The 16,547-nt window shown below is 38.9% G+C and overlaps 1 protein-coding gene across 2 annotated transcripts in view; it reads right to left on the bottom strand.

Annotated features, from left to right (window-relative positions):
* The window catches only part of LOC136043945 (tryptophan 5-hydroxylase 1-like), a 142,320-nt gene extending 140,138 nt beyond the window's left edge, over window positions 1-2,182 (bottom strand). For both annotated transcript variants that reach the window (XM_065729018.1, XM_065729020.1), the window contains exon 1: window positions 2,065-2,182. The gene's annotated coding sequence lies outside the window, so the exon portion shown is untranslated. The remainder of the gene's footprint in view (window positions 1-2,064) is intronic.
* Between the last annotated feature and the right edge of the window lie 14,365 nt (window positions 2,183-16,547).

Here is a 16,547-nt window from a genome sequence, read left to right as displayed (position 1 = left end):
GATATCAGTGTAGGTTGGGGATCGACGTATCTTCCCAAGTCTACACCAAAGCGCTTAAGCCGGCTCCGAACTGGACAGCAAGAAGTCCTTGGGACCTCCAGTATGAAAGGAGTCTTCGTGCAATCCTTGGCCCATCTGGATCACAACATGGTTTTCAGCTCTTGGCGATGCTCTTGTATTAACAAGAGTCAAAATCCGGCACAGACAGTCCCAAGCCTATTGCCTCCGACTCATTATATATTCATGCCTTCATATATTGTGCTACTAGGGGGCTTTCAGTCCAAAAACGTCCGTCAAAACAGACAAAGCCCAGAAGAATTATCCATTAATCAAAATACCTTGGGAATCCTGTGTCGTTTACTAGGCTACAATTTCCTCGAGAGGCGCCACTCCTCAAGTGGGAAGAGATTTGACCGCAAGGTCCCCAGTCTCGTAGGTACCCCAAAAAGGTTGAGGCATCCCTTTGCAGAGGCCATTGTGCATAGATCTGGATCTTACACCCTGCTGTAGTTGTCCTCCTATAAAGGATCCTCCCACGATGGTCTTATGCGTCACCTTGCAATTTAACCCATTACCGGGAGAAGGTTTGTAACTCATGGGACGTGTGGACACGCCAGAGGGCCCTGTTGAGTGTATATTTGAGGGGCCTTCTTCCTCCTCCACCTGTATTTATGGCCCCATGTGGGGGCTCCCCCAGTTTCCATTAAGAAGCCCCAGGGACAAGGTACCCCTGGGTCCGTGACTCCTATGGAGGTCCCCTACATATCTATAGGGTGTTCCCCTACAGACACGCTGAGTGGCCTGAGGGAGGCCCTTAAAAAGCAGTAGACTCATAAAACTTTCTTTTTTTTAATTTGCACTTTACTTAAAAAACAAAAACAAATGATCTTGGATTGTCAGTTTAATTTACATAATGCTGATACTTATTCCTTAAAGTTTTAATATTCTACATTAAAGTCAAAAAGGTTAAAACATTTAAAACGCGTTTGTGGTTTTCAGTAAAGTGCAGATTATTTTCTAGTCTAGCTGAGGCATGGGGGCTATCAGCACTAGTCATGATAATTTTCTTGTTTGGAGTTTGATTCTGCTATTTATTGTAATTTTTGTTCGTTTTAAGTTCTATTTATTTATTGAAAGTGATTTGCGGTAGTTTTATCCTTGGAAGATTACTTGATTTTATTTTTTTCATTTTTGGCTTAGTGAAGCTCTTTACCTTTCTTCAAAAAAATTGTTTCGTGGAACAGCTTTTTAAATTAATTTATATTCGTTTTTTTATTGATATAGTCTTTATCATGGAGAAAAAATATCTTTACAGTTTTTTTTTATAAGAATTCGTAGTTTGGTATGCTATTTGCACGCTGGAGACACTTTTCAACAATTTTTAGTCCTGACACAAATGAAAACCTGGATACACTTACACTTTTTTTTATATATTTAATTAGTGAGAGCAGAAGAAGTAATAGTAGCAGACCTGGAAGTTACAACTTAAAACCCCCAGTGATTCTAGATATATTTCCGAGGTGTCTTATTGGTAAACTATACACACAATCAATTTTGATTTAGTTTTAAAGCAACATTAATTTTTAAAGCATAATGGGCCAATTCCATAACCGTATGGGGTTGACGAGCCCAATATCTCTAAAGACATAGTTGCTGGACCGTTCTACTATGCTGAACAAAATAGCTGTCTCAAAATTTTGACTGGGTGTGTTTTTGAAAAATGAATGGGCTTTGGAGAAGGCATACTTTTCCTTTAATCTCTTTTTACCCTAAAAAAAAAGGCCACTAAATATTTCAATTTTGAATCAGACTAGCTTTTTTACAAGTTTTACTGATATTTCCAGCTATTATAGAGTGGTGCTTACGATATTGCTTTTATGTCATTTGAAATCTACATGTATACAGCTTTTTCGTTGAAACTCTCCCTGAGCTTTCCCTAAATTTTTGCCTTAATACACCTAACATAATTAGTTAGTAATATCCTTATCATTAGTAAATGTAATGGTAGTATTAATAGTATACTAATAATAACTCCAGGCTCTTTTAAAATCTGTGCCAACTTACCTTCAAAGGTCTAACTCAATAATGTAAGCGGTGCTTGACATATTGCTTTATCACATTTTTTAAAATCCACATGCTCACAGTTTCTTTTGATTTAGTTCAACATCCAACTAATTCAAACAGTTTGTGCTAACAAACTAAGGAGCGAATCGGCTGCCAAAACTCTAAAAAAACGGGAATTTTAACATTAACACATACATCAAAACAATCAGCTAATTATGATGATTCCAAATATATAGGGCTATTAAAATTTAGTGGTACTCATCAACAGTTAAGAGCCCGAGAGAATTTGCCTGATTTTTCAAATAGGGGAGAAGCATCCCCTAAAATCAAAGGAATCTTAACGAAATTCCTACCATCAGTTTCAGCGTATCAGAGAACCCTACTGTAAAAGTTTCAAGCTCCTATCTGCAACAATGTGGAATTTTGCTATTTTTGCCACAAAAAATCACTGATGTGTGTTTTTCCCCAGGGGGTGATTGTATCAAATAGTTGTCGTAGAAGACCAAGAGTGGATGCATTCGAACGGAAATTAAAAGTTCTAGTGCCGTTTTTAAGTAATCAAAAAGTTTGGAGGGCGACTGGGCCTCTTTTCACCCCCAATTTTTCACCAAAATTATATGATCAAAATTTTGAGATAGCCACTTGGTTCAGTACAGTTGAAGGATCAACTAATTAGGGGTTCAGGTGTAAAACGGCCCTCTACGGTCCGTGGGGAGAGGCCTGTAAGCTATGAAATTCGCCCATTGTGTACGTACAGTATTTGTTATTGGGAAGTATACTAACATTTTATGAGGGGGGTGATTGGGGCGGATTTTTATAGGGAGAATCTTCCTCGGGGAGGGGATTTTCTGGGGGCTGAATATTCCAGGGGAAATGTCACAAGGGGGAATGTTGTCTTACATTCTCTTTGCCAAATTTTTCATGTGAAGATGTTCTGGGGGAATTATCCAGGGGCTTTTTTTCCAGGTGTTTTGATTTCTGGGAAATAATATCCACGGAAAGGGTCATTTCTAGAGTGATTGAGAAACCGATTAGAGATTTTCAGGCTGAATCGTCCGCAAGCAAATTTACAGGAAGAGGGAATGTCCTGAGAGGATGGAACTCTCTGGAAGGAATTTGACGGAGGGGCACTTTAAGTTGAATTAAATTTCTACGGAGGAGGTTTCCGTAAGGGGAGGGGTATTATTCATAGAGGGTGAGCAAGATTTACCAATCTGGTTCTATTAATCTGGTCCTCTCTTTTCTGGTTTTGTTCTTTTTTTCTTCGTCACTAGAGCGGCAAATGAACATCAGAGAGCTATTTAGTAGTTCAATTAAAAGATAATTTTTGTATACAATGGCTATTTATAAGTTAAACTTGATAAAGCCGTCCTAAGTGCCATATGGCAAAAAAAACTGCCCTCTGACTGCTATATCCGAAATGGAAAGGCATGGAGAAATGAAAAGGGTACTAATAATAATAATAATAATAATAATAATAAAAAAAAAGGATACGGCATTAGACTTTACAGTCCCTACCGGCGGTTCTGATCTCCGTTTCTTGGCCCTTCAGCCAGGAATTGCAATGGGGGGTTGGGAGCCAGCCATCCTGTGCTTTCGCATACCCTTCCTGTTTACCTTCCCCAGATTTCTCCAGGTACCCATTTAGAGCTGGGTCGACTCTGGCTTAGCTTACAGAGTCACGCCACTGACCCCCGTCCCAAACTGAAGAATTGGGTACACTGGGACTCGAACCCACGTCCTCTAAGACAAAGGATCCCGAATCCAGCGCACCAACCCACTCGGCCAGGACGACTTAATAATAATAATACTAATAATAATATTATTATTATATAATAATAATATTATATAATAATAATATCATATAATAATATTATACTATATAATAATAATTATTATATAATAATAATAATATTATTATTATATAAAAATAATAATAATAATAATAATAATAATAATAATAATAACAATTTATTTATCATCCACTTCACAAAACAGAGGTTAAGTGGAATAAAATACAAAAGAAAAAACAGGAAAAGTAATACAAGAAATAAATTTAATCACATACAGAAAAAAGACGGATAAGGCGATGAAAACATCCTAGCCTATAAAGCGCTTCAATAGCTAGCCTGGCAGATAATTTTTCAAAAGCACCAGTAATATCTTTCACACAATACTTTTCAACCAGTTTTGTATTCCGGTAAGAACGAGGTAGATATAAAAGAAATTTGCAGTACCGGTAATAATTTATGCGAACACGTTTTAGGTCACCAGTCAACAGAAGTGGCCTACTATCAGAACAGAAGAGTACAGAATGATCACAAAAATTTGAGTAAAGCCGAGTTAGCGCTCTTCTCCTATAGTGTCCACAATATGCTACAATCTTAGAGTAACCGAGCCTCAGCTTATCACTAATATCTTTGACAGCACGAGACCGGAGAGCATTCATAGAATCGCAAACTGTTATACCAGGCCAACGAAACGATTTAGCACGACGAATACTAAAACCACCGCAGCATAGTTGATTCGTAGTTCAAGGTGAAAACATCTGTCTAGAATTGGATATCATAAATTTCAAACCAGTAAGCTTTTTCAGTGAATTTTAATCCCTGCGAAACTAGTTAGATTCCGCAATACCTGGCAAAGGATTAAAGTTCGTGACCTTGAGTAAAACTATTACGCAGCATTTCAGTAAGTGAGAGAAAATCTCCTATGGTCATAATTATCAAATCATATAGACTCAGTAATTATTTTTGGAAATTTTTACTTATAAGCGAGCAGAAGAGGGGAGGTTTTCTGTAGCAAGCGTCGTCATACCTACCGGGATTGTGTCTCCCTTAAATTGCGGGGAATGTATAGCAGGAGCCTACGCTTCCTTCGCTTATTGGCATTTTGAGCTTCTGAAATTTAGCCAACTACCATTCAGCTTTCGTGCGGTTAAGACGTGTTTTGCCCATGGTTATGTTGACTTGGAATTGGATTAACAGACTATTTGCATGAAAATGGACTCTGATTCGGATACGGACTGCTTTGTTTATGCCCCGGTTCTGAGCTTTCTGCAGTATAATAATGAAAAAGGTGTCTAAGCTACAGTGATCTTAAAATTTGCTGTCGAATTTTTCGAATCAAGTGATATTGCCAAATCGAAGAAAATCCTGTGGGATTCGCTGCCGAAATTGACCCAGCCCTATTCAAGGCACACGGGTTCAAACGCAGCTTTGAATCATTTGAAACACATGTTAGAACTTCTTCAAAATCAGAGTGCTTCTGAGGACATGCCTGTCTTTGTTATCCATTCCCCAGCCGAAGTTCCCTGTATTCCAGCAGTTGCTTACTTAAGGATAGCTTCTAAGCTTAACGGAATTCAACAGACTCTTTCGCAAGTTAATGAGAAAATGTCAACTTATGATCTGAATTTCCTCAGCCTCCCGAGCAGTGCTACTCGTAGTAATATAAGCAAAGCCACTGTTATTATCACGAATATACCGCATGATATCGATAATGCACGTAAACGGAAGGAAAGAATTGACTGTATTTCTGTTCGCGAGTGCATTGATACTGTGCGAGTCTCTGGTGATAATTTCATTGTGAAGATCAATAGCGGGGCCGCTGCTGACTTCTGCAAATCTACGCGCTCGGTTTTTCGTGATTGTGAAGCAAAAATGGTGGAGAAAAAGTTTTTTCGTATAATGAAAGGCGTTGCACAAGATCTTGATCTTGCGCCTCGTAAAGCTTGCAGGGGTGTTCAAGATGCTATGAGAATTGGGAGCTCAAATTGTGTGAAAATTACGTTCGAAGACAAAATTTACTCTTTCCTCGGTCCTTAAATCTGGACTGAAGATAAGCTATGAACTATTCCGTGTGTGTGAATATCGGCGAATTCCTAGGTGCTGCAGGAAATGTCAATCACCTGACCACCTTGCTGCAAAATGTCCCGATAAAAACTACAAATGTTCACGGTGCTCTGGTCCCCATATGAACTCCAGTGACTCACCTTGCAGTAACACCCCAAAGTGTGCAAATTGAAAGTGGAGATCATGTTGCTTACAGTTTTCGTTGCTCCAAACTAAAGGTTCTTGCTAATTTCAAAGTTCCACGACCTTCTCGCTTGCAATCATGAATGAGTATAAAGTCTCAGTTTGCTCTTTCAACATCAATGGGACAAAGGATAAAGTGTTAAGCCTTGATGAGAAACTAGCTAATCATGCTGTTGTTCTCTCACAAGAACACCTGTTCCCAAGTTGCAGTGTAAACTTTCTAAGGCAAAGTTCTCAACATGCTGTTTTCACCACGAATGCCTGCCGTACCCGAGGCAGGCCTTCTGGCGGTCTTGCCTGTATAATTAAGCGATCTCTGCCTAGCTATTAATATCCTAGCTGCTACCAATCCTCTGAACACTATCTTTCAATCCGGCTTGCAAACGTGATCCTAATCAACGCCTATTTGCCCCATGATAGAAGATCTGTTTCTTCCTTCTCCAGCTATGCGAATGCCTGCAATAAATTAAAGACTTTCATATCTGGTATTGAGCGTCTGGGATACAAGTGGGTGCTTATAAGCGACTGAAACTGTGACATCACCGTTTCCTCGACACGAAAGGAAGCGCTTCTTCAGTGTCTACCCCCAGTATTTAAGGTCCCAACAAAAGACCTCAGTTTTACATATATCCACTGTAGTAGTTTTGTCTCAAATTTAGACCACTGTATCTGCTATCATTCATTATAAACTTCAGCAGTGCATGTTGATGAAGATGAGAGAGATTATGATTATTTACCTCTGTATTTGAATATTATGGTTACTTCTGACGTATACTCGAACCAACCGTCACTGTCGCATAAAAGATTTGAAAAACGTGATTGGTCTAGTGTGAACATGTCTCTTTACCTTGCTACCCTTGGAGCTTTACTGTCCACCGTCCGTGTCCCTTTCCATTTTCTTTGCACAAATGCGTACCCTATTATTGACAATGCTCGTGCTGATTTGAATCGCTATTATCGTGAAATTATCTTATGTATAAAGCAAGCTGAAGATGTGGTCATCCCGCTGATCCGTGTCAGGCGGAATACCAAAAAACCAATTTGGAAGTGTGATCCTTTGCTGAAAAAAAGTGAAGAATAAGGCCAAATTCTGGTTATGAATCTGGTCGGTCTGTGGTCGACCTTCTCGGGGTACTGTGTTTGATCTAAAACAAAAGACAAAACTAGAATATAAACGCCATCTTCGTGCCGTTCGTTACTCTGGTGAAACTTTTCCGAAAATTAATAGTGAATGGCGAAAAGTTATAAACTCTGCCAAGTTTCCGGATGCAAGTTCTAGTGATATTATACCTCGTCCATCTTGGATCGAACATTATTCAAAATTATTTTCGAAAGTTAATTATGCAGTGCATAAGCGATTCTCACGTTTGCTCGAAAAAATTTGCCGCCACGTTTATGTCAGAGACATGTGATTCCAGTTGAAAACTGGGCTATTGTTAAGGGTATTAAGGGTTTAAATCAAAATCTTTGGATATTGATGGGATTAGTGTTTTGAATCTTGTTTCGAATTCTTTTGAACTGGTATCTCATCTCCAACTGTTTTTACAAATGTGTTTTAGTAGTTCATGTGTGCCCGACTCTTTCTTATGTGGTAGCGTTACGTCACTTCTGAAAAAAGGAAAACATCCGGTTTTTTGTATATCTTATAGGCCCATATTGGTAGCTTGTACTCTTAGCAAGCTTTTTGAACACCTCCTACTACCTTATATCACTAAGCTTGCTCTAAATGATGATAATCACTTTGGTTTTAGATCTGGGCTAGGTTGTCAGCATGCTCACCGTGCTTTGACTTCTTTATTAAAAGATGCCCATCGCACTCGTTGCGTACTTCATTTCGTAGCCCTAGACCTGTCTAAAGTATTTGACAGTGTTTGTCATACTCAAGCATGGACAGCATTACGCCAGAGAGGAATAAATCCGTCGGTAATTCACGTGCTTCGCTTTTGGTACTCCCATTCTTACCTTCGCCTTAAGTCATTAGACAATTCTTATTTTTATCATATCCCTGTTCGTTGCGGTGTAAGACAAGGGAGTGTTCGTCGTATATGTTTAATGCTTGTATTGAAAATGTATTATCAATAATATCGACTACGTGCCTACTAGGACCATCTGATATTTCATATCTGGCTTATGCGGATGACCTTCTTCTGATTAGTCAAACTCCGTGTATATATTCTCCATGTTAGAAAATGCTGAACCTGAAGTTAAATCCTTGCTCTTCTATATTTCACCTTTCCCAGCCCCCTTAGTATTCTTAATGAATCATCTACTGACTAACAGAACAATCAGTCTGCTTCGTTATAAAAGAAGGTTGTTTTAAGTTTCATTTATAGGGTATTTACGTGATTTTTCTTTATTATTTTGTCGCGATGACACTGTCATAAAGTAACCTATGGTAATAAAAATGGCAATTTTTGGTAAAAATTGCTTGTAACCATGAAAGGGATACCATCATAATCGTACTAAGGTCAAAAATCACGAAGCTGAGATATACAATCCTTCCCTTTAATTTCCCTCTCACCTTCTAGTAAGTTTCATATATTGTTGACTGACTAGAAGAAGTAGCAGCCTACTTCAGCATCGTAGAGACACGTTTAATGCACCATTTTAAAGCTTGTGATCATATCTATGTGCTTTTTGTAAGTTCGCCTCGATAAATTAATTATGTGGTACCATATACCACTAACACTAACGCATTTTCGAGGGGTTTCCAGAGTAAAAATGATGGGAATCGTAAACAATCTAGAACTACACTACAAATCAGTATGGCTAAAAGCCAATAACCAGAGGTTTATAACTCCATCTGTTTAAGCTACCCCAATCTACCCTCATAGTAACTTATTAGAGATACAATTATTTCTTTTTCAATTCCAGTCCATTCAAAGCCGCCCTCTTTGCACCCTCCCAAAAGATATTATAAAATTTGCACTTTTACACGTACTTCTGTTTTTTGTTGGGTTTTTTTTACACTTTTGAGTCAACTAGTTTTAGGTCTTCAAAATTGTTGAACCCCACGAAGAAAAATAGGGAAAAATATTTGTTATTGACATAGTATTTTATTAGAAAGAAAATAATGTTATTTTTTCTTTTTTTCCTGTAAGAACTTATATTATAGTCAGGGAGCCACTCAACGAAAATGTGTCGGGTAGGTGATCAGTGAGCAGCAGAAGGTTTGACAACGGAATATGGGGTAATCGATAGCGCTGATCACGAAAATGGGCGTTATATACTCGGCCGGGGGGTGCTTGACCGCGAAAATTGAAAATTTCGCGTTTTTTTACTATTAAATCACGTTTCGGAAAAATTTCCACAATGATCGCCAAATCTTTCGTAACTGATGCCAGAAGTGACGAGTACAGTAGGGACCATCGCGAATGACCTTGAAACTTACAATTTTAATTTTTTTTATTCGCGCTGGAAAAGATTTCGTGCCTAGATCCAGCTGGTAGTGGATAGTTTTATTATCTCAGACAGGAAGATTGCCACTATACTCAACAATGACCTTGATTACAACTCTCTTTCATTCCTAATCAGAATTATTAGTAAACTTGACAAGATTATTATTCAATAAGCTTGAATAAACAAAAAAAAGATTACTATACTAACACCTGCTACGGATTTCGTGAACGGCACTTGTTACTACAAAAGTTAAAAAGTAGCTCAGCATATCAAATTATCCATCAAGCATATCAAACTCGTCCATAAAACACTTCCCACCACAGTCACAAAGTAAATTGCAAGGTCTATTTCCAGCACATGAACATTTTTTTGTACAGCGCTTGCACGAGCAGTACTGGGGGACCACACCTTCTGGAAATGCCTGAAGGGTATACACAACTGGCCTAACCCCACCGTCTTGAAACATCCAGCCAAATTGCAGGGGATCCAGAAACTGTGGCTTTGCTCGATTTGCTTGCAAAAAAATGTCCAACTGCAGGTACACGCGCTTAGCATGACACTCAAAGGCAGCGTCAGATGGTGGCAAATACTTAAGCTCCCGCTTTCGAGGGCACAAATGCACTCTTAATTCATTAAGAGAGGTAAAGTGGTCTGGGTCTTTTCCGTATGAGGCAACAACGACCTTTTTGCAAATCACACTGAATTTTTCTAGAACCGCAGGGTCGAGCTTTGACTTCTGTATCTCTTGGACAAGCAAAGCAATCGGTTTCTCCAATCCCCATTTCTCGACAGCCTTGGCCACCACTCGTTTTCCTTTAGAAAACATGAAACCCACGGTATCACACCCTGAAAGCGTATGAAGAAGGCAGATGGAGTGAACAAAATCGTTCGGTAAATTGCTGCAAAGCCGATGTATAGGCACTAAATAGCTGTGGAACCTGACATAAACTTTCCGCTTTTCACAATTTGGGTGGTTCCCAAGGAATAACTTGTAGTGATATAGCAAGACGACAACTATGTCTGTGACCAAACTATCGACCAAAACGACATCGAAACCCCTCTCCAAACAGTCCAACATGTGTAACACAACTCTTGTATCGGCCTCTTCATCGGTACAGCTCAAACGCTCTTCAAAGTTTGTATCAGCATTTCCACTTCTGTTGAGCATCACCATTCTCATCCGGTCTCGAAAGCCTCCTGAGAGGTCCACAGTGAACCCTGCTTGCAGCAGGTGAACTGAGTTTTCAAACTCACCGAATAGAAACTCAATCAGTCTTGCCTTTGTCTTGGAATTTGAGAGCAACGAGTTCCAGTCATCTAGGTTTAAGTGTCTACCTAGAGCTACCGGAGACCTGTTTGAACATCCTCGCTGCTCATGGCAACCACCGCAGTCCTTTAGGCAGATCACCTTGCCTTCTTCGTCGGAATATCCAAAAATCCCATCATATCTATCTGCAAGGACGTGCAGCTCCTTAACGTTGCTGTTGAAAGACACAAGCGTAGAAAATGTCCGTTTTCCATAGCTCTCAACGGTTTCCGATGGATTTGGTGGATGGCTTCTGAGGTAGGGCATCAAGTCTACCACCCTTGAGTGAGTCGACTCACTGCTAATCTCGAGGTTAACGGGCCACTCGCTCAAGCTGATTTTTGTTTTCAAATACTCCAGAAGAGCTGACTTTGTTCCTGTCCGAAGCACAACCATTCCAGATATGGCACTTCTCTGGAATATAGAAGGTGCATATGGAAGAAGCTCATGGGAAAGCAAATTCTTTAGATGGTGAAGTCCTCTTTCGCCTGTAAAGTCAACACTCACCAATCCCCTTTTGACCGTTTGAAGTTCAACATTGGTAAGGCTATTTACAGCACTAGAAGTATTGGTTGCTTTTTTCTGTTTCGCCTTCTCATTATTCATGACCTTTACTTTGCTAAAGGCACCTTTTTCACCGTCCAAGTAGCGATCAACCGCTCCGCTTCCAACAGATCGCACACTGAGGAGATTGTCAGCTATCTCACTATCAACTGTCTCAAGCGTATAAATATTCAGCATATCTTCGTCAGTGGATCGAAAGGGATTGAGCCTGGCTTCCAGAACAGACTTCACTTTATCAACAGCCATGTGTTGCCGCAGAACGAAGGAAGGGTTATCTTCGTGGTGAGAGGAGTCAAACTCAGTCTGGGGAACAATGCGTAGCATCTCAGTGAATGTAGACGAGACTGAGGCACAGAACGGAAGAGTTAAAGTCCACTTCACCAGTGCCAACTCATTCATGGTAATACCCGTCATTCCACCTTCCGTTTTTGAATCTAAATTAATGGTAGATTCTACAGCATGGTCTGGGGATATGCAGTTGAATTTTGCATTCCTCCTCTTCACATTGAACAGTCCATTGTGGAATGCCTGATCTACTTCTTGAGGTTAGCCCTGCATCTCAGCCAGGTACTCAATCAAGCAAGTGCCATACTTATAGTGACCACATGCAACTAAATAAGGAAGCATTTTGCTAGCTCCTTCAAGATGGCCATCCCAGTCACCAGATCTTTCACTGTACAAAAACTGCCACAAAACCAGTACCATTTCTTTGTACTGCTTCCAGAACTTGTGGGTTTTTGAGCGTGCACGAGAAGTCTCGAACCTTTCTAACCACGGGGACAATGCGGTAAGTTTTTCCTTTAGACAGTTCAAGTTCTCATCACCCTCTCTTGAGATCTTCAAGTTTTGCAGTAAAACTCCCATTTCTTCAAAGATAGTGATGCACGATGAATCGTCTGATTCTGCGCAAAAATTTTCGAAAGCTTCTCAGTACAGAATGGATATTGCCTCGAGGACTAACGTATGAGCAGCGAGAGCTTTATAGTACGGTTTACCACTCATCACTTTCTTTGCGGTTCCTTCCAATAGAATTCCAGTCTCGTAAATCACCTCTTCTAGGCCCGAGCACTTCATTATATGACCGATGGCACCCATGAAGTTCATTAAAATATGAAGACCGGCCATTCTGAGGACAACATCAGAATATGCTTCAGGATTTCTGACTCTCGAGCATGAACGATTTCATATACGGCCTGGTCACATTTGACGACGGTGTAACTCAGTCCCAGTTCTCTGGCAGTTTTCTGGAAAGACTTAATGACTTCTTCCACGACTGCTGGGTTCGAGGGAGAGTGGGGAACCACTGGCAGGTATCCGATCCTGGTAACAGGAATATCAGCCTTACAGCCATACACTGCTGAGAAACACTTGAAACCAAAATATGGTTGAGATTCTGCCGAGTCACTTGATACATTAATGAGCTGCGTCGGCAAAGCTCTACAAAGAAGCCAGATCGTGAAAAAGTCTGAAACGGGAACTTTCTGGTCACCTGACAAACCAATGAGATCGCTGCATTTATCGGTCGCCTCTATTTTTCTCTTGAGGTACATCTTCCCAAACTTTCCAGGCTGAATCAGATTTGAAGACGACAGGGAAGGGTTTCTGTTCCAACTTTTCTTCAAAGAACACGCTTTCTTTAGTGGGCCGTCCGTGTTTGGTTGCATAATGATGCTTGTAGTAATATGTGACGTCGAACCGTCAGACGTCTCTTCCCGAAATAAAAGTACTCTTAAGCAAAATGTAACAAAAACCCTATTATTCCTTTCGAAAATTGCTCCAAGGACACCTGAAGAAGAAACAAAACTGGAAGATAGGATTCAGGTTGATGTATACGCGAAGCGGCAACGGCGTTTTTTGTCGGCACATTTGTGAGTCCGTCGGCACAAACTGGACGCCCCCCCCCCCCAAAAAAGCTAAACGGCTAGTGACGCCCCTGATGGTATCTGATACCACGGTCTAAAGTCGTTTTCGTAGTTACCGAAGTATCTGATACCCTGACGCATTCACACTGGATAGATGCCGCTGCTTATCCGAGCTAAAAATTGGGTCAATCCGCTTTTCTGTCAATAGTTCAAAAACGAGGAGAGTTAGAGAATTTCTGGATCAGTCATTTTGTAGGACAACAAATTTCCTATAGAAGCCATTAAAAAAAATACACCTCAGTCAGGCAAATTTTCAAGATGGATCAAGATTAATCCAAAAGAGAGATAAATTGTGTTAACTTTTTCGTCGAAATTTTGTGATTACAACTGAACGGCAAAAGATAAAAACGTTTTGAAAAGAGAATATGATTCTTTATTTAATTACCTTCGATCTGAGGTATAGCTGAACAATTTTGGAGTAACCTGTAATTTTTTATCGATTTTAATATAATTTTTGCCAGTTAAGATGGATTTTTAGGGAATTTGAAGAAATGTGGATGTCGCACCCATTTGTCGACTATATAACGCCGATTTTCGTTTTCAGCATGGTCGATTGCATTAGATTGCACACTCAAACCTTCTGCTGCTTGCTGATCACCTCAATCCTTAAATATCAACATTTCTCTCGTGTGGCTCCCTGACTATTATGGCTTACTGTTTATATATTTTACAAAATTTTTCAGCAATTTTCAATAGTATATGCCTTTTTGAAAATGTTAAGAAACATAAATTACCTTACCTCCTCCCGTTTCATACCTCCTCAAGTTTCCCTGAAAAATCAAACTTATTACCCATCCTAAAACATTATATCTATACTATTTTGACAACGTGGACGCACTTGCCCTTTTTTGATTTAGTTCAATTGCTAGAACAGAGGTTCTAACAGTAGTAAATCTGAAAGTTTTGACTTAATACCCTCAGTTGTTCTTAAGGTATTGCTGCGTCATATTGACAACCAGCATACACATAGTTCTTTTGATTTAGTTTTAAAGTATCAAAAGATTTTCGCGAAAGTTTTTACTTTATACCTTATTCTGTACCCTATTTTTGCCCGGATATCTTGACAAACTGGATGTACTTAAGCTATTTTGACTTAATTGAATAAAAGTAGTAGTTGTTGTAGAAGTAGCAGAAAAGTGGTAGCAATACTGATAGCTCTGGGAGGTTCAGCTTAATACCCTCAGCCATTGCTGGGATGTTGCTAATACATCCCTTTGATAGCCCACGTACATAGTGTACTTCGATTTAGTTTAACCCCGCCTTCACTGTTCTCTGAAAGTTTAACTAATACCCATGTCATTAGTAATAGTGACAGTTATAGCAGCAGAAGTAATAGTAGGAGTAACATGAGTAGATAGCTTAAATTAATACTTTAACCTGATTCTAAAATATTGTTAATAAGTTCTGTTGGTAACATGCATACAATGTGTTTTGTTTTAACCAAGTATTCCCCTCAAGAGCCCCTAAAAGTTCCACAGTAATACCATTAGCCTTTGTAGTATTAGTACTAACAGCAGTAGTACTACTTCTATTACCATTAGTAGCAGTTTGCACGTAAGAGATCTCAGTAGTAGTAGCAGTAGTAGGATGCAAATACAAAATTGCCTTTTGGTTAGTCCAAAATCTCCCAAAACAAGCAAAGTAAGTTTGAACTTCACCCACCAAGCCGTTCCTAAGATATTGTTCAGACGCTCTTTATACATACACAGATGGTGTATATATACACGCATATACACGCTATATACTTTTATATACACGCACATACTTTTTACATATACACGCTCATTTGTGTATATAGGTGGCGCGTTGTGATTTATTTCAACTACCTTCCTCAATATCCTTAAAAATTTATCTTCATACCCTTAACTAATTATGTAATATTATTCATGGTTCATTCATACAACTAGCAGTGCTAGTTGTAGGACAAGTAGAAGTATTAACATTAAAACGTATTGTCTTTTGGTCAATTGATTTTTCCATTCAAACATTCTTGAAAGTTCCAACTTGAATACCCTTATCCGTTCCTTAAATACACCCTTTTGACAATTTGCATGCATGAATTTTGTTTTGATTTAGCTCAAAGTTTCCCTTGCACCTCCACACCCTTAGCCTTAATAGTACCAGTATCATAGCATTAGTGGTAATAGTAGAAGCAGTAGTTGTGTTGTGTTAGTATTCGTGGTAGCAACAGTACTTGCAGCATCGTTAATAGCAATAGTAGTATGCGCATTCTGCCTTTCGGTCAGTTGGACAAACCCTCTTGATACAATAAGCCATTCCAAAGATATTGCTGATGCGCCTTTTTGACAATCTATATGTACATAGTATATTATGATTCAACTAAACTTTTCCTTCACAATTTCCTCAAATTTTCGCTTCAATATCATCAGCCTTGGTAGTACCTGCTAAAGAAGCCGTATTTGCAACGGTAGCAGTAGTAGCAGTAACAGTAATAGTAGTAGCTTGCTAATATTGCCTTTTTGTCATTTGTTCACCCCCCGCATCTTCTCCTGAAAGTTACAAATCAATACATTCAGTGATTCTTGAGTTACACCACTTCGACAACCCGTGTGGACATAATATGTTTTGATTTTGTGCAAAAATCTTCCCCTTCAAAATTAGAAGTAATGATAATATGTTTTCACTTTTCCATTACATCTATAAAATGATCAAATCACCATCATAATCAAGATTTTTGAAAAGAACAAATGAATGGAGATTAACCGTTAATATGTACTGATATTTATTCTTGAAAATTTTAACAATTTTGGATCAAAGTTATAAGAGAAAACGTTTAAAATGTACTTTGTTTTATACGCACGTATAGAAAGCGAATAAGGAACTAAAGTAAGAATTCATTAAATCTCTAAAACTAGTAGATAGCACTACTGAATAAAGAAATCGTCAATTTCTCTGAAATTTTTTTTTTTACTGAAAATCAGCATTAAAATGCAATTCTTTTGATGTAACTATTGGTATCAAAATTCCGCTTTTTACAGTTTCGTTTACCATTGAGCCGGGTTGTTCCTTACTACAGTTTGTTACCACGAACTTTTTGATTGCCGTTAAAAACAATTTTTTACCTAATTAAAGTATGAAGCAATGTTAAAATTTCAAACAGACAGATACCATCCTGAGAGAAATATCTTCCTCTATATCTAACACTTTTCCATTTTGACACATTTACCAATTACCTTTCGAAATACATGAACACCAAAAAAGCTCTAAATGATCTAAAAATAGAACTAAACGAAT

The sequence above is a fragment of the Artemia franciscana genome, chromosome 2 (assembly GCF_032884065.1).
Source record: "Artemia franciscana chromosome 2, ASM3288406v1, whole genome shotgun sequence".
Lineage (NCBI taxonomy): Eukaryota > Metazoa > Arthropoda > Branchiopoda > Anostraca > Artemiidae > Artemia > Artemia franciscana.
The sequence above is the reverse complement of the archived record's forward strand: the minus strand, read 5'-3'. Positions and strand labels throughout refer to the sequence as shown.